We start from the raw sequence: 19,576 nt of genomic DNA, 5'->3' as shown, positions 1-19,576 counted from the left end.
TCCAAACCCATTAGATTTTACAACTACTGTTTCAGCTATTCAGCTTTTTTTTTTTTTTTTTTTTTTGATGGAAAATGCTTCACTGCATATATTCATAAACGAAGTTACAACTGTGACTTAACAAACTGAAGAATCAGACTGTAAGCCAACTAACGCAACTGCTCAGGGGCTTCCCCGTCAACAAATTTCTTTGTAACGGATATTGTCTAAACTTCTATACCTCTTCTCTTGACAGCAGTCAAGAGAAAAAGCTCTCTGTTAAAACAGAGATAAAACGACCTCTCTTCCAACGAAGAGAGGTACAACCACACTCTCTCCTCTCAAGGAGAAAGAGTACTAACACCTACCTCCTCCAAAGGAGGAGTAGGACAAACACCCACCTTCCTTTAAAAAGAAGTGAGACTCTAGATAAAATCTTATTATAAAAGCTAAAACAGAACAAAAAAACAAAGAAAACAAATAAACCACAAAAGGCCAGGAAAGGGCTGTGCAAATAGAAAGCCCAGCCCAAGCCAATGACCCAAGCCCAGACCAATGACCCAAGCCCAGTCCAATGACCCAGCCCAAGCCCAACCCGTTACAAAAGGAGGCACCCAAGGATCGGGCTAGGGTTTCAACACTATAACCCGCCGCCCCTTCTTCCCTCTCTGTTACGTGCAGCGTTAGCTGCTGCTGCCGACCACCACCACAAGGCACGGTATGCCTCACGATGCCTAGATAAACCCATCAAACCGTCGACCAGAACCAGATAGGGAAAACCAGCAGCCTCATCGTTATACGAAACCCATCACTCTGTTACGAAACAGGGTATCAAGCTTCTTGCCGACGAGCCACCCCGCCGTATCCTTGCCTCTCCTAGTCCATCGCCGTCATCCTTGCTTCAACAAGAAAGGGTAGCTAGCTTCTCACCCGTCCAGATCCATCTATCTGTAATGCCCTCTCCGTGCGTCTCCTTTGCAAAACGCCATCTCACAGGGTTGCTCGAGGCCCTTACCGGAGAATGGCGCTGTAAAAGGACCAAGAGCTTTCTGATCCGCCCTCTCCGTACGACTCCTCTGCAAAACGCCACCTCGCCGGTGATCCTCGCTTCAGGATGGCGCTGTAAACCAGGGGCGAAGAGCTAACCACCATAAAATGCAAGAGCCGACTGAGATAAAACTAAAACTGGCCACAAAACAGACTAAACAGGAAAAGAAACAGAGAAGCAAAAGAAACAACACTAAAGGGAGGCGGAAGGGAGGGAGGGAGGGAGGAGCCGAGGCTCCCACCTCCCCCCTCAACGAGAACCGATTTGTTGTCTTTCTAGAGAGGGGGCAGAGCTTCTCTCTCTAGAGGTTTGAAATCGGCTGCTAACTAGTTTGCCATTTCAGCTATTCAGCTAAACCATAGAGCCCCGCATTATCCGATACTCGTAGAGCCGTAGTGTTTTACAGTTTGTGTTTTACTATGTTGTGCTTTTGGTACGTACGGATTCGGGAACCAACTCAGCATCACTCGTCAGCTCGGCTCTCTCCGTGCTATTTATTACCTCTTTTCCTTTTTTTTGTTTTCTTAAAATAAATGATGCATTAGATGATTAGGCATTATATATTATATTTCACTTATAAAATTATTATTTAATAATACATTATAAGATGATAAAAAATAACAAAAAATAGATGATGAATAAATTTTTTTCTTTTTTTTTATTAACCCTGTACGACTTAAATTATATAAACATCACTTCAATTCATCTTAAATTAAATATTGAGAGAATTTTTTTAATTTTTTATATAAATTTAAATTCATCTTAACTTATTCCATACATTCAAATATATATTAATTTATTTACATTCAAATATATATCAATCAGGTTCATAAAATCTTATTATTTACATATCAATTCAAATCATTTGAGATCACTTTAAAATCTAAGTGCAGCCTTATCCTCTTCCACTGAATTAAGAATTTAAAGGTAATATCTGAAGTCTTGCAAATTTAATGAAAAAAAAAAAACTTTTTGAATTTTGAATTTTAACATTTTTTAATCTTCGATTTTGAAACTGTATTCTAATTAGCTCGTACCCTCGATTCAACTAGTTTATTAATAACTTATGTTGGATGAAAATTATATTATCCCAATATTACTAATTTCCACGGTTTTATGTATTTTTAGCGAGAGCCCCGACAACTTTTAGTTAAGTTTTAGCAATTGGGGATTATTATTAATTAGAAACAAAACATGGAGGATGCATGCTGACACTCACAAGTTTCATAAAACATTTACATCAGCATCTTACTTGGGAATTATTGTTGCATAGAACAAAACACGGATATCAAAATACAGAATAGGCCAAAAAAAATGTATTTTTCATGTAGTGATGTACTGTTCATAAACTGCATGTACTGTTCATATAGCGATGCATGCATGTTGGATCCTGAGGATGATTCTTTAGGAAAAGGTTTTCCTAGAGGTTGGTACGTTTGCATGCGTTAGGTATTTACTAGTTAAGATCGAACTTCTAAGCAAACTTGATTCTTCGAGTGTCGTGTACGAAATGGTTTTAATTTGTTAACAAAACCAACTACGTACGTTTGAGAATTTACAAGGATATAAGATCATGCATCCTTCCCCTTGTCCAATCCAAGATCGAATAATATAGCAATTCATGGATATATAGTTTTAGTTCATTATTTAAGAATTAATACTCCTCGATCTACTATCTTTGTGGATTTAAAAATAAAAAATAAATGAATGCAACGGCCAGTTTGACATATACCATGCATTATATATAGTACCACAGTACTAGCTAGTACTTCGATCTTTTCTTTCTGGTTAGCTAGGTACGTAGAACAAGTTGATACACTTTCAATAATTAATATTTGATACTGGAATATTATTTAGCTTTGTATTTCAGTTTCATCATCCATGCATGCATGTTTCGTGCATCCGAAAAAAGTCGGTAAAAGGATTTGTGTCATGTGTTTTAATGTGACACTAACTCATGACAACGGTGTAAAAACTTATCATAAAAATCCCCATCAAGAGGTAATGGTTGTGACTAGGGAAGAGCTAGCTAGCTATCTCCTTCATCATCCTCCACAACGGCCTTTCGAAAGGGTAGAGGATAGGGTTGTGAGCTGACTTTTCATAGTGACATACACGATCGAGTTACAACCAGCTTGCAATTAAGTTAGCTGCATATATGCATGCATGCAAGCAAGCTACCTTACAAAAGTTCAAGTCAACTAATTTAAAGCAGCTATGTAAAATCTAAAATTTCTATAGTTTTTAATAAAGTGATGCTATACTATTTTTTAGTTGCAAAAATGATTGTAGAAAAAATTGCATAAAATCTTATTATTCTTGTTGGTAGTGGATACCCCATGACCCATGATGTGTCCACATGATGTGTAGAGAAGTTATTAATTAACTCACCACCACTACTACTTAACTTAAGAGAAATTAGTTAACCTCCTATGTTAAAACTCTTTAAATAAGAGTTTTATGTATATTAAATTAGTGTGTGTTAAAAAAATGTATGTACAAAATAAAAGCTCTCCTTTCTTTTTACGATTTCCAAAAGAAACCATTTAGATATCTTAATCTTAAAATATGAAATTTTTTTAGAAGACTCTAGTAGCCTTCTAAGTGACGTAAATGTGCAATCACAAAAAAGTAACGTGAGCTGTAAGAGCATCTGCATTCCATACCGCAAAAGCATAAATTTTCCAAATTTTGAGAAAAAGTTTCGAGATTTCATCCCAAACCACTCCCCATCTCATTCTCCATTTTGGGGTGAATGGATGGGTTGCTACAGAGAATTTCCAAATATGGGGATCTACTGTTTGTCCCCAAACCATTATTTTAAGTTTATAAATTATTTGTAGTTAAGTTTATAAAGAGAGGTGAGAGAAAAAACTAATAAAGAATAAAAAAATATTATTTTAATAGAATAGAGAAAGAATGGGGAATGAGATTTATGGGGTTTTTGAAAGATGAGTAAAATTTAGAGAATGTGATTTTTAGTTAAATTATAGGGAATTTTATGAGGAGGCCATTGCGAATGCTCTAAGATGAACAAAGATCCAACCTTGTAAAAATTCTGCTCCTTGAAGTAATTCAAATTAACCTTATTTAACATTGGTATTAAAGCCAATGTTGCTTGTTTTCGCCCAGATGAATATGATTACATGTTATTTGATGCTTTGGAATGAGTTTAAAAGTATGTAATTGATGATATTCCATGATGGTTTGTGTTTCAGATTTTTCATTAGAGGCTAAGGTATGACATGTTTAAGGTTGAATTCTCTACACAAACATGTCTCTTAAATTTGATGAAGTTTCGTTATAGATAGAAGAAGAAATTCGAAACTAATTTTAAAGTTCATGTTTGGACCGTGATTTTGACCCAAATTTTAGCTAACCAAATCTGCTTTTTTGGACATAAATTTTATATGGTTAGAAATTTGGGTTCATGAGCTTTAATTTGACATATCATATGCTTGATTCAGACGTAATATGAATAAGTTATGATCGATTGAAAATATATACTCGAAATCGAGAAAAACCAAAAATTTGGGCTAAGGAAGAAGATGATGAACCTTTTTTTACCAGTCTCCCCTTGCACTTGGGGTATGTTTTTGCTCACTTTATCAACACGCATACACATTAAGATGACTGAATTTTATGTTTGAACATCAGAAAACATTGTGAGAGACGAAGGTGATGTACACTCTCTATCACAGCAAGTCACATGTGTAGGAGGGCACGTGGGTGCTTCCCATGTCCAATTTATGTCACGTATGGCACGTGTACTCTTGTGTTAGTATATAAAGTTGATTCATATATTTTTTGAAATCAAAAGTCGAAAAAAATATTTTTTAAATTACTTGTAATAAAATGTTTGAAAAAACTTGATAATAATAAAAATTAGTTTTGGGACACCAGACATACTTCCTCAAGTCTAATTTTTCTATTATATGAATTTTTGTATAGATTACTTCAATGCATGTATTGAATTATTTGTTAAATACATGTTCATATCGAATGTGTCCCCAAATTTGATGATCTAATAAACCCTTCTCATTAGTTAAGAATGTAGGTTCTCTATCCATTAAACCATCATGCATACCAATATGATTGAATGTTTAAACTTATTTTTCTTTTAAATAAATAGAGTTGATATTGGTAATTTGTTGGGCTCATGTGTAATATATATTTATTTTATGTGAATAGATAAGTTATAGCTTATAAGTATATCGATAATGTGACATCCCGATTTATTTATTTATTATTTTCCTAAAAGATTTGTAGTAGAATTTTCTTTAAAAATGTAATATTGGAAATATAATTTTATTATTGAGGCTATATAAAGGGATGTGTTTCACGTCTATCGATATACCTTAAGGTCGCTTTAACATGATGCACCAAATTATCAATGAGGTTTTGCGTGGAGCCTATGCGCCATGTATTTAGCATAATAATTATGGATTTTTCATATTTGATGAATGAATTATATGTGCATGAGTTTTGAGTTTTTTTTTTTAAACTCCTCTATAAATCTTATTTAAAATTAATTAGATATGATATTTTGACTTATATTGTGAGAGATGGTTATTAACTTTTTGCAAAATTTTTGATCCCACTATGTAAGAAGGAATTCTATAGTCTAGTTAGATTTTGGAATAAAATTAAATGTGTACTAATGTCAATCTCGCATAATGAATATAATGATAATAGCCACTAAGAACAGAGTTGTTGAACTAACTAAATGAGAGAAACTGGATGAGACCAACTATGACATGTGGTATAAGAAGGTCCAATATATGTTTAATGAACAAGATGTCCATGAAAATCTATCCCACCTTATGATACAACCTAAGAAATGAATACTTCCCAACAAATGGAAGCCTAGGCTTGGCCAAAGAAAGATCGGTTCGCGCATTTACCATGCTTAACAGTATGCACAATGATTTTATTGGAGAATTTGAGAACTATCCAACTGTCCAAGATATGTGGAATGAGCTGAAAACTGCCTGCTAGGCTCTGTGCTCTCACTTTGAGGTTTGAGCAATATGTTATAGACCCTAAACATACCATAACTGAGCATTTAAGGTCAATGTCTGCATTGATTCATAATCGAAATGCTGCTGGTAATAACCTCATTAATGAATAGCAAGTTACCACTGTGATACGATCTTTGTCCAAGTCAACATGGGGTAAATAAAACTCGTTTTGACACACAGTGAAAATATTAAGATTTTTACTAATATATCTCACCATTTGAAACTAAAGGAGGAGTGCATAGATACGCATTGTAATACTCTTCTTGTTGCCCAAGCAGGGAAGCGCAAGGCATTCAGGCCTAATCACAAGAAATATGAGAGTTATGCTGGAGCAACAAATAGTCTTAGGCCAAGGGATGGGAAAGTAGTGAAGCAATGTAGAGACAAGCGTGATAGCAAGGACAAGTCCAAATTGAAGTACTATAATTATGGAAAAGTGGGACACTTTGCATGTGAGTGCACTGGGGCAAAAAATATATCTACTAAACAAAACTCTCTCATTACTTATATTTGTTAACATATTTTTGTTTCTTACTCAATCCCTGAATGGATTATAAACACAAGAGCAACCAAACATATAGCTCGAGATCGAGTTGGGTTCATAGATTATAGAATAATACCAACTCACAGACAATACATTATAATGGATAATAAAACTCGGGAGGAAGTGTTTAGAGTTGGTACCTATTAACTCAAGATGCGTTTCAAGCACTTTTTACTTCTTCATGCTATATGCACATGGTGTTCAATGTAATATATTATTAGTTAATTCTATGTTGAAACTTAGTTTTACTTTTCATTTTGATGGCCCTTAGTTGGACTTTTATTTGTATAGGATTTTGTATGAACATGGTTTTCTTTCGAATGGTTTCTTTATGTTGGATTTAGACAATTCTTCATTTTCTTTTATGTCTTCAAATAATGACGATATTTATAATTTATTGAAATGACATGCTAGAGTAGGCCACATAGGAAAAGATAGATAGGTTAAACTAGCTAGAGAAGGCCTATTGGGGTCTCTCGCTAATGTAAACCTACCTGTGTGTGAGTCTTATTTAGCTTATAAGGCATGTAGGAAGCCTTTTGGAGAGGCTCCTCAGTCATCTTATCTTTTAGAGCTAATCCATTCTAATATTTGTAAACCTATAAATGTGAAGGCATGCCATGATGCCTCTTATTTTCTCACATTTATAAATGACTACTCACATTTTAGTTATGTCTATCTGATCTTCCATCTCTTTAATTGGAATATTTCAATACATCATAGACTGGGAGCAAATACTTTATGTGCACAAATAAAATTATTATTCTTTACAACAACAAGAAGTATTGTATACAATAATCAAATCAAACATAAAATGAGCTCATTAATCCCATGCTCTCTACATATTGCAAAAATATTTTTATTGAGAGCCCTTTTGTCATGGGATCTGCAATCATAAATGATATACTTGTATGCTATATTGAGCCTTCTTGTTCTTAGCTCTCTTTCTGACAACAAGATACTTTATGTCAATATTTTGGCTTTTGCTCCCACTCTTATTATTCTTAGAAAAGAAAACTATTGCCAAATTATGATAGTAGATCCTTAAAGGGTTAGATATAAAATCCACAACTTGAAGCCCTGTGATAAAATTTCTAAACCATTTTGCCTGTAAAGTTACTTCAAAGCATGCTATAAACTCTGCCTTCATAGTAGATGATGCAATAATTGTCTGTTTAGTACTTTTCCATGATATAACACCTCCTGCTAACATGAAGACATACCTTAAAGTGGACTTTTTGGACTCTTAACAACCCGCAAAATTTGAGTCCAAATATCCAACCACTTCCAGACAATCAACTTGCTTATAAGTAAGCATATGATTTTTGGTTCCTTGTAAATATCTCATAGTCTTTTTAGCATTCTTCCAATGTTTTATTCTAGGATTGCTTTAGTACTTCTCAACATTTCCACAACATATGCAATATCAGGTCATATACAAACCTATGCATGCATTAAACTACCAACAATATATGCATATGAAAGTTTTCCACTTCTTTCTTTTCCAAAGCATTTTTCAGATATTGACTTAAACTGAATTTATCACCCTTTAATATGAGTGTTGCATTGGGTATATATTCATTCATTCTGAATTTTTCAAACAATTTTTCAATGTACACTTTATAAGAAAGTCCTAAAATTCTTTTAAATTTGTCTCAGTGAATCTCTATGCCTAAAACATAAGAGGATTCACCTAAATCCTTCATTTCAAAGCTTTGGAATAAAACTCTTTTGGTGTCATGTAGTAGATCCAAATCATTAATTGCAAGCAAAATATTATTAACATATAGGACTAAGTAAATAAACTTATTCTCGCTAAATTTATAGTATATGCAGTTATCCACAATGTTCTCTATAAAACTAAATGAAATAATAACATCATGAAATTTCAAATATCTTTGACGAGATGCTTATTTTAGTCCATAAAGTGATTTCTTTAGCTTGCAAACTAAATGATCACCTCTATCAAAATAAAACCCTTCATGTTACTTCATGTATACTTCTTCTTCAAGAGTCCCATTTAAAAATGTTGTTTTCACATACATTTGATGTAGCTTTAAATCAAAGTGAGCTACTAATGCCATGATTACTCTAAAAGAATCATTTTTAGAAACTGTAAAGAAAGTATCGTGGTAGTCAATACCTTCTCTTCGGGAAAATTCTTTAACTACAAGTATAACTTTATATCTATTGATATTACCATTTGAGTCTCTCTTAGTTTTATAAATCCATTTACAGTCAATGGTTTTAACTCTTTAGGTAACTCGACAATTTTCCAAACTTGATTTTTAGCTATGGATTCCATTTATTCTATTATAGCATCATGCCAAAATATTGAATTTTATCCACTCATGGCATGTGAAAATGAGATGGGATCATTTTTAGATCCTACATCAAAGTCAAACTTTAGTTGGTATACAAAATAATCATAAAAAATAGTAGGCTTCCTTGATATAGAGGATCTTTTTAATTCTACATTTTCATCCATATTATGTGAATGTTCTACTATAAAGTCAAAGTTGGTATATTCCTCATGAGGTGGTGGTTCTTGAATTGATTGATCTTCAAGGATATCGGATTGATTTCCTTGAATAACAATCATCTCATTTTGATTCAAAGATGTAATATCCGAATTCTTTATTTCCTCCCACTTTATCTTTCGATAAGCATTATTCCCACTTATTGTCAATAAATTTTGCATTTCTAACTTCCACAATTCTAGGTGCATGTAAGGGACAATAAAATCTATAGCCCTTAGAATTTTTTACATAGCCAATGAAATAACCATTGGTTGTCCCTGAGTCAAATTTCTTTAGTTGATGGACCCTAACTTCAACTTAACAGCCCAATATGCGCATATGTCTTAAACTAAGTTTCCATCCTTTCCATAATTCAAATTGTGTTTTAAAAACAACCTTAGATGGAACCCTATTTAAGATATACATTACATTTTTAAGGCCTCACTCCATAAAAATAAAGAAAAATTATAATTACTGAGCATACTTCTTACCATATCCATAATGGTACGGTTTCACCTTTCAGCAACACCATTTTGGTAAAGTGAACTTGGCATTGTATACTAAGCAATAATGCCTTCTTCCTTGAGAAAATTTGCACGAACCTGGTTGTTACCTTGATTCTGTGTATCTACCATAATATTTTCCACCCCTGTCAGATTTTAAAATCTTTATTTTCTTTTCGAATTGTCTCTCTTCTTCTTTTTTATATATTCTGAAATCATATAATATTTTAGATTTATCAAAAAGAAGATAAAGATATATAAATCGTGAATAGTCATCAATAAATAAGATAAAATATCTCTGACCATTCAAACAAGAGGTACTAAATGGTCCACAAATGTCAATGTGTATGATCTCAAGAATTTCCTCACTCCTCTTGGCACAAGTATTGGTTTTGTTAGTTTGTTTACCATTTATGCAATCCACACAAGTACCAAAATTTGAGAAGTCTAAATTCATTGATTAATCTTTTAATTTTTTCTATACAGAAATGTCTCAATTTCCTATGCCATAATATAGAAGATGACTCATCAATAATATTACATTTAGTGCCAATATCATCACGTAGAGTTAATAAACTATTTTCAAAAACAAAATCTAAATTTAATTTATACAAACCATTAATCAAGATCCCAGAGCCTACAAATGTGGAGTTTTTAAATATATAAACATTTGACTTCACAAAATTAAATTCAAATCTCAAAGGTACTAATCTAGATATAGAGACCAAGTTTCTAGAAAACAAAGGTACATAAAATGTGTTTTCAAGATTAAAAATATATATATATATATATAAATATATATATATATAACCATTATTTTAAATAAGTCTAAAAGTTTCTACAACCTTGACGTGTGAACGCACCCTATTTTCTAAGTAGATGCCTTGTTCACTTCCCATCAATTTCCTTGGGCTGAGAAACCCCTGCATAATATTGACAACATGAATTGGGGTACTCAAATCAGTCCACCATGTATTATGATGAGAGTTTACAACATTGGACTCGTAGCACACAAGAGAATTGAGATTACCTTTCTTCTCAAATCATGATTTATTCGTTATGCAATTTTTCTTGCGTCCTTTTTTCTTGCATAAGAAGCATATATCATTGTCTCTATAGCTTTTGAATGACGCTTTTCCATCCTTCTTCCACTTATTAGTACTGACACTTCTGCCTTTCTTCCATTGTCCCTTCCTTTGAGTAACAAACTGAGTGCTCTCAATATTTTCATATTTCAATCTTTGCTTCTTGTACACATATGGTTAAAAATTCATTAATGGACCATTTTTCCTTATGTGTGTTGTAAGAAAACTTAAATGGTCCATATTCTGTAAGAAGAGAGTTGGGTATGAAATGGATAATGAATGACTCTAAAATCCCAATCTCTAAAGACCGTAGTTTGGCTGCAAATATCCCTAATTTTCATTATGTGCTCACGCACTCTTTTGAATTTCCATACTTCATAAATGATAATTTATTCATTAGGGTGCTAGTCAATGCCCATTATTGAAAAGTCTCAAGGTAGTCTGGCAGGGCTTAGCTCTTCTTCATGTGTAAGTCTTTCATTTTCTGTTTCAGATTTTATCTTGAAATTGGATAAATAGTGATATTCACTCATTCTGTTAGACTGTTATATTCAACATATTTTTGTTGGTGCATTTTCAAAGTAATGAGGGGAGGTCTTATTAGGGATGACAATATGTGACACGACATGTAAACTCAACATAAATATAACACGAAATTAACATATTTGAGTTTGATATAAACGAGTTTAGATAAAAAATGGTTGATCTAATGAGACGCGATTATAAATGGGTCAACTCACTTAACCCAAAATAAACCCGTAATAACCTGTTTAAGTTTTATTTCAAAATTATAATTTTATTATTGTTGGGTTGTGATATTAGAATTTCTCAATATGCTTGTATTTTTATTGTTGAGATTATAATTATGTACATATACTTATATTTGTTATTATTAGGTTTGTAATATTAGTCTTATAATTGGTTAAAATTTGAAAAACATTGATATTTTTATTAGCAAGTAACCTTATTTTTTTTTTTATAGATGAAATTCCCAACGTACCCCTGTAAAACCACGAAATTGTCTACCAATTTCCTTGAACAAATAGGTTAGATCTCAATTATCAAGATTATGAAACGAATCAAGTAATTTAAAATAAATAATCAAACTTGCAAGACACAACGATTGGTTACGAAGGGAAACCCTTTAAAGAACTCTTTAAAGGTAAAACCTTACGGGGCAGCCAAATCCAGGAAAGTCAATCTTATTATTTGAAGAACAATTACAAGCAATAATCAATTACAAAACCTTTGCAATTCGACTCTCTTAGTTGCCTAGACAAACGACCCGTTTGTCTTCTACCGCAGTAGCAGCCAGAACCTCTGGCGATCTTCAAATGTTGACCTCCCTTCTGGAACTCCAAAGGCTGAAACACAATCGATGTTGCTTCGCACTCAAAGCACGATCACACTCAAGAAGATATGAAAAATCCCATGAAAATTCTCAAGTGAATTTTCTCTCATAAACACTCAGGATCTCCTCTGTAAAATTCGTGGCTTAAAGTCCTTAAAAAGATACAAAACCGAATCCCCTTTAAATAGAAGATCTGAAAAGAATTCTAGTTGCAGTAGGACTCTGCTGACGGTTAGCAACAGACGCGAAAACGCATCCCGACGGACTGCTAACACTTCGGGATAACTTCTTCTGATATAGACTGAATTCTGTTCTGATTTCTTCTAGATAAGTGTACTGCTAACAGAACTCGATTTTGACTTCAGGAACTTATCTAAACAACACCTAAGACTTCTAGATAGACTCAATATTGTTTAGATATAAATCAATACTTATTTTACATTCATCCAAATTTAATCAAATAATGATAAGATAAACCTTATCATTCATTCAAATTTAATCAAATAATGATAAGATAAATCTTATCATTTAGTCATCTAATCCTAGCCAATTTTTGCCTTTACAATCTCCCCCTTTGGCGGATTGGTGACAAAACCAATTTGATGAATGTCTTGGATATACAATCTTCCCTTTGGCGGATCGGTCACAAAATCAACTTGATGAATGTAGTGTGTACCTAAGATAAAAACAACCAGCAGACCAAGATCTCGTGAAAAATATCTTAATACAGTAATGATAAGAAATGACATAGAACATTCCTTGAAACTAGTCCCAATAATAATCAAAGGTTAGATGCAATGTAAACCTACAAAAAAAATTGTTCTAGTCATCATCAATAACCATGTTCAATACTTAATTCTCCCCCTCAATATTCTGCTGCTCCCCTTTTTTATTTTCAGCAAATTCATCATCAATAACCATGTTCAATACTTAGTTCTCCCCCTTAATATTCTGCTGCTCCCCTTTTTATTTTCAGCAAATTCATTAAACACCCACTTACTCAAACTCCCCCTAAATTTCACAATATCAAGATATTCCAATTTATTTATCTCCCCCTTTTTGTCACTAATCTGACAAGACACAAAATAGAATAAATATCTTATGTGAGTCAATATGAAGATACTAAGAAAGACATGGTGAACAACTCACATGTGTCTCAATTTTTCATGGATTAAATGCACTTGATGTATGAGCATGAATGCATGTTTAAACAATGAGCAAATGATTGAGACAACTTAGTTGAGAAAAAAAACAAACACTTGGTGGGCATTCCATGAAAACCGAATGACAAAGGCTAAGGACCCACTCAAAAACCGTCCTCAATACATGCAAACAAAATGCTCAACTGAGCAACCATAGTGATTTCAACGCAACCCAATCACATATAATGAATAGCCCCTCATAAATCGGCTGAAAAACATATCAACCCTAGAAATTTCAGAAGACCGAAAAACATATAAGCCTTACCTTGATTAGGATGCAAAGATGAGTAGAACTGGATGATCTTCAGAATTTCAAAAGTCTAACTAGTGATATGAGTGAATGAAGGATTCGGTTGGGTCTCAAAAGAGGAAGAAATGTGTGAGAGAGCTGGGCGCCGTGCAAAATAAGAGAGAAAGGGGGTGGGAGATCGGCGCATGTATGAGACACAAGAAGGAAAAACATAAGGCACATAAGTGTCGTGTGCCTAGGCACGTGCCCGAGGAAAAAGAGTCCCACTGGGACTACTGCAACACTAGCATAAGTGACCAAAAAAACACAGATTTAGGCTCATATCTCAAACAAACAAAAAAAAACTTCATATTTTTATTTCTGTATTTATTTTATAGAAACCAGAAAAAATAGAGATTAGTAAAAATAAAAACAACAAAAAAATTTTATTTTTAATTTTTTATTTTATATAAAGCAATAGGGCAAGTAACATGCCTAAATGCATCTTAGTTCAAACATAGTGTAACTCACAAAACAAATTCAATAAAGTACACCCTTTTATTTGCAACAATCACTATGGATATTCACTCCTCATAAGATCATCAATGTCAAAGTTCATGTGAGTGTGTGAGTGAGTATACTTATAACAAAGCATTTTTATGAACTCCTTTCTTCAATATCCTTTTTTTCTTTTTGATACCTTTATTCATGAAAGATTGCTTCTTATAGATGCTCACAAGAGTTTGTTGCTTCACCTTAAAAGTCAAACTTTATGCTAGGGCCTAGATACATGAGCATCTCCTCCAAACACTAGTTTGCACAATCCCCTTTTTTAAGTCCATTTTTGTTGCTCATCTTTTTCCACAATGATTAGAGCAACGATTCTTTCTATAAGGACTTAAGGAGATAGATCCGTGTAGGGTGTTTGTCTTTTTCCACAATGAATTAACACCGACTTTTTCTATATGGATCACTCTTTGTGTTTGGCAAGAAGAGAGCTCTTTATTGATGTACTAGGTTCAACTAGTATTAGTCAATTCAAGGTAGGAACTCTCTCTTTGATGAGCATCTCATTAAATGATGTGAACTTTAATTATAAAAAATATACATATAAGTTTCTCACTGTGCATTGAAAATGAACTTTGCTAAGATAATCCATAGGGTTAGTATACACAAAGTGAATTGCACAAAGTAGAGAGATGCATAGGTTCAGGAATTTATTAAGTAAGAACACAAATGCTCAAACTTTGACATATCAAGCATGCACTTTCCTTAAAGAAAAGTTATGAACCAAACCAGAATTTTTTTTATATTATATTTTTCTTATTTAAAACTGAAAAACAGAAACATAAAACAGAAAAATAAAATGCATGTCCTAGGCTAATGCAATAATATAACGGATGCAAGAACATGCAAGTAATCATATCCATTAATGTGACATGGCATCCTCTTTGACCACCCATTTTGCTTTAAATTTTGGCCTATTCTTTTTGTCAACATCACTTTGTATGATCTTTTCTTTATTTTGAAAGCAAAAATCTGCTATTTCACCAATTTTGAGATTTAAAAATTTGATTTGTTGACTCATATCACAAACTTGATTCTCTAGACTATTTCCTTTCCTTTTTAGATTTCTTTCACATCCATTTTTCTTCACTTTATTCAAGTTAAAGCAATTTGGTCTTATATGACCAACAACACCACAATAATGACAAATAGGAATAAACTTACCTTTGGACTTACCTTGTTTGGGCTTCTTTGTCATTGATCTATCATGTGAGGCTCTTGGAACATGAGTTGTAGACACGGCCTTCTTTGGAGTTTCCTCATCTTGACTTCCTTTAATAAAAATGATATTTTTTGATGAGGTGGCAGCGGATGATGAGTCTTTAAGTTCCATACCTTGAGAAGTCATATACCCCAAACCCGTGCGATCACAACTAGATTTTTGAATACTCAACATCTCTTCTAATTTTTGTGTTGCTGTTTTTTCTTGAACCTTTTCCAACTCTTTTTCTAATGCAATTTTTTGATCCCTTAATCTTGCTATTTCAATATCAGAAATTTTGAATGCCTCAAACAAATTATTTTTCTCACTCTCCATATTAGTGAATTTCTTGTACAGCTTCTTGTTGAGTTTCTTTAATTTGATCACTTCTTCACACACATCATTGTAAGCTTCTTGTAAACTCAACTCATGATCATCCACAACTAGAGCAACCTCCGAATCACTATTGTCATCATCACTTTTAGATTTTGTTAGCTCAATATCAGAAAAATCATTAACAACAGTAGAAAAAGCCACAAAAGTATTGTCATAATCAGATGATGAACTTGAAGTTTCAGATTCTGAACTATCACTAAGTGTGACATTCAATGCTTTTCCTTTACTTTTCTTGAAATTTGGACATTCAATTCTTATATGACCATAACCAGAACATTCATGACATTTTACTTTATCAGATTTTTCTTTATTCCATTTTTCAAAATAATTTTTCTTTGCAGAAAATTCTCTACCTCCTTTTTCCTTTCCACTATACTTTTTATTAAACATGAATTTTCTGAATTTTCTTACTATAAGATCTATATCCTCATTGTTAAGATTTTCTTCATCAGAAAAATTATCTTGATTTTCTTCTATAGTTTTTAAGGCAATAGACTTACCTTTTCTTGCTTGAGGAAGCGAAGATTCATACGTTTGCAAAGAACCTACCAATTCTTCTACCTTTATTGCATCAAGATCTTTACTTTCTTCAATAGCGGTAACTTTGGGTCGAAATCTTTCAGGTAAAGACCTTAGAATCTTCCTCACGATCCTTGAATCCTCCACCTTCTCGCCGAGATTAAACCTGGAATTCACAATATCATTCAGTTTAGCATAAAAATCATTAAAATTTTCATCTTCCAACATTTTAATCTCTTCAAATTTTGAGGTTAGCATTTGCAATTTCGAATTTTTTACTATTCTTGTGCCTTCATGTGTAACTTCCAAAATATCCCAAGCTTCTTTAGCAATCTCACACATGGAGATTCTTTTAAATTCTTCGGAGTATACCGCCATGAAAATAGCGTTAAGTCCTTTGCTATTCAAATTGCAATTGCTAATTTCATCTTTTGTCCAAGCATCTATAGATGTCTCGGGTTTAGTCCATCCTCGTTCAACCAAATACCATACACGTTCATCTAAAGACTTGAGAAAAGCCCTCATACGAACTTTCCAATAAGCATAGTTTTCCCCATCGAAGTATGGTGGAACGTGTAATGACGTCGACATGATCTACAAGGGCACGGATCACACTCGAATGAGTGAACCACGCTCTGATGCCAATTGAAATTCCCAACGTACCCCTGTAAAACCACGAAATTGTCTACCAATTTCCTTGAACAAATAGGTTAGATCTCAATTATCAAGATTATGAAACGAATCAAGTAATTTAAAATAAATAATCAAACTTGCAAGACACAACGATTGGTTACGAAGGGAAACCCTTTAAAGAACTCTTTAAAGGTAAAACCCTACGGGGCAGCCAAACCCAGGAAAGTCAATCTTATTATTTGAAGAACAATTACAAGCAATAATCAATTACAAAACCTTTGCAATTCGACTCTCTTACTTGCCTAGACAAACGACCCGTTTGTCTTCTACCGCAGTAGCAGCCAGAACCTCTGGCGATCTTCAAATGTTGACCTCCCTTCTGGAACTCCAAAGGCTGAAACACAATCGATGTTGCTTCGCACTCAAAGCACGATCACACTCAAGAAGATATGAAAAATCCCATGAAAATTCTCAAGTGAATTTTCTCTCATAAACACTCAGGATCTCCTCTGTAAAATTCGTGGCTTGAAGTCCTTAAAAAGATACAAAACCGAATCCCCTTTAAATAGAAGATCTGAAAAGAATTCTAGTTGCAGTAGGACTCTGCTGACGGTTAGTAACAGACGCGAAAACGCGTCCCGACGGACTGCTAACACTTCGGGATAACTTCTTCTGATATAGACTGAATTCTGTTCTGATTTCTTCTAGATAAGTGTACTGCTAACAGAACTCGATTTTGACTTCAGGAACTTATCTAAACAACACCTAAGACTTCTAGATAGACTCAATATTGTTTAGATATAAATCAATACTTATTTTACATTCATCCAAATTTAATCAAATAATGATAAGATAAACCTTATCATTCATTCAAATTTAATCAAATAATGATAAGATAAATCTTATCATTTAGTCATCTAATCCTAGCCAATTTTTGCCTTTACAATAGATATTGTAGCTACAAATAAATTGAGTTTTTGATTTTTTAAGTGAAATTATATTAATCAGGTCAAATGAATTATGTAGGTTAGTTCAACTCATTTATATTAAATGAGTTGTGTCGTATTGACCCATTTCTAATTAATTATTATATGGGTTAAAACAGGTGACACGACACGACTCATTTTTAAAATGGGTCGTGTTAGAGTTTAATAGTCTGACCCATTTAAGTCATGTTAAGATTGCTCCATATAGTCAAATGTTCATGACTTGACACGATACAAACATGACTCGTGAACACGAATGACCATCCCTAGGTCTTATCCTTTTTCTTAAAGTCAAAAGTCTTATAATATTTGAAAACTAATTTAATTTAGCACCAGACGCATTTATAATACAGAGAAATTTAATTTATCCTATTGGTCGTATCATTTATGATCTGAAATTGTGAGTTGATGTAATTTCTAATACCAATTTTTTAAGGGCTTAATTTTTTATTTTACAATCTTTAACCATCATGATGTAATAAGTGAGATTTGCGTGCTAAAACTCATAAATTGTCTAGGTTGACCCGATGTAATATGAGTTGATGTATTCAGTTAAATTTGTGTCATTAGGGGAGGCTTGAATAGTGAGTTGAGATGAAAAATAAAAATTGAATAAAATCTTATTTTTTAATATTATTTTTGTTTTGAGATTTGAAAAAGTTATATTATTTATTATATTTTGTGTCGAAATTTGAAAAAGTTGTAATGATTATATAAGATGAGTTTGGGGACTTTTGTATCAAAACCGGGCCTAAGTCTTTAAGCACAATGACATGGTATGATACCCGTAAAAGTTGAAAAAATTCTAAAATTAATATTTTATTATAAATATTCAAAGTTTAAAAAATCATGTTTTTAAAAAATCATTAACGTTTACAAGAGGATAACAAAAACAATAGGGCTGTACAAAAAAGTGTCTCACCTGACTTGACCGAATCTCCAACCTGACCTAAAAAGCCAAACCTGTTAAAGTGTAAAAAGGAACAAAAAATAACCGAAATTGTTTTCTTTTTAATCAAGTAATACCGGATATTCGATTTTTTAGCAAAAAACAATGTCTTTTATGTTGCTTGTCACATGTTTATCAATTTCTCCATTCCCCTCTCTTCTCTCTTGCTCAACTCTAAAAAGCCTAGAACCCTCTTCGCTCACTCTCGCAACTCTCACTCTCTATCTCACAGCTCACTCTGTGTCTGAGTGTCTCTCTCTCGCAACTGTCACTCTCACCCTCGCAGCTCACTCTCTGTCACAACTCACTCTACAAGCATTGAAGAACACTGATCATGTAAGGGATGCTCTGTAAGAGAGTGGTCTGGGTATGGAATAAGAGAGCTAATGTGAGTTGAAGTGTGAAATCTGCAGAGGAATGTGTTGTGACCGTGAATGGGGTGTTAATATGAAGAGGATGAAACTGTGTGCTTCAATAAGTGATGTTGTGTGTTTTGTTGTCACATAGTCATATTCTTCAATTTTTATGAATGAATATATTTATGTATCTATTTTTCTAGTTTATTTTCTTAATAAATAATTATTTTTTTGGTTGGATGAGGGAGGGCAAGCACCACAATTTGCATGTTATCCAACATACTCGAGATTTTGACTTTTTATTATGAGTTTAATTTTAGAAGAAACTAAAGACATGAGAATATGGTGGGGTTCGAATCGACCCAAAATGAGATGTCCACAAACAAGACAGGATTCTTTAAAAGTGAGAGTCATCATGATCTGTTAACCACATAGTCAGTAGCTCCAATAGGCATTGCTGGAACCATGATCTGAAAAAAGTTCACAAA

The sequence above is a fragment of the Carya illinoinensis genome, chromosome 11 (assembly GCF_018687715.1).
Source record: "Carya illinoinensis cultivar Pawnee chromosome 11, C.illinoinensisPawnee_v1, whole genome shotgun sequence".
In the NCBI taxonomy this organism is placed as follows: domain Eukaryota; kingdom Viridiplantae; phylum Streptophyta; class Magnoliopsida; order Fagales; family Juglandaceae; genus Carya; species Carya illinoinensis.
This window is presented reverse-complemented; position numbering follows the sequence as displayed.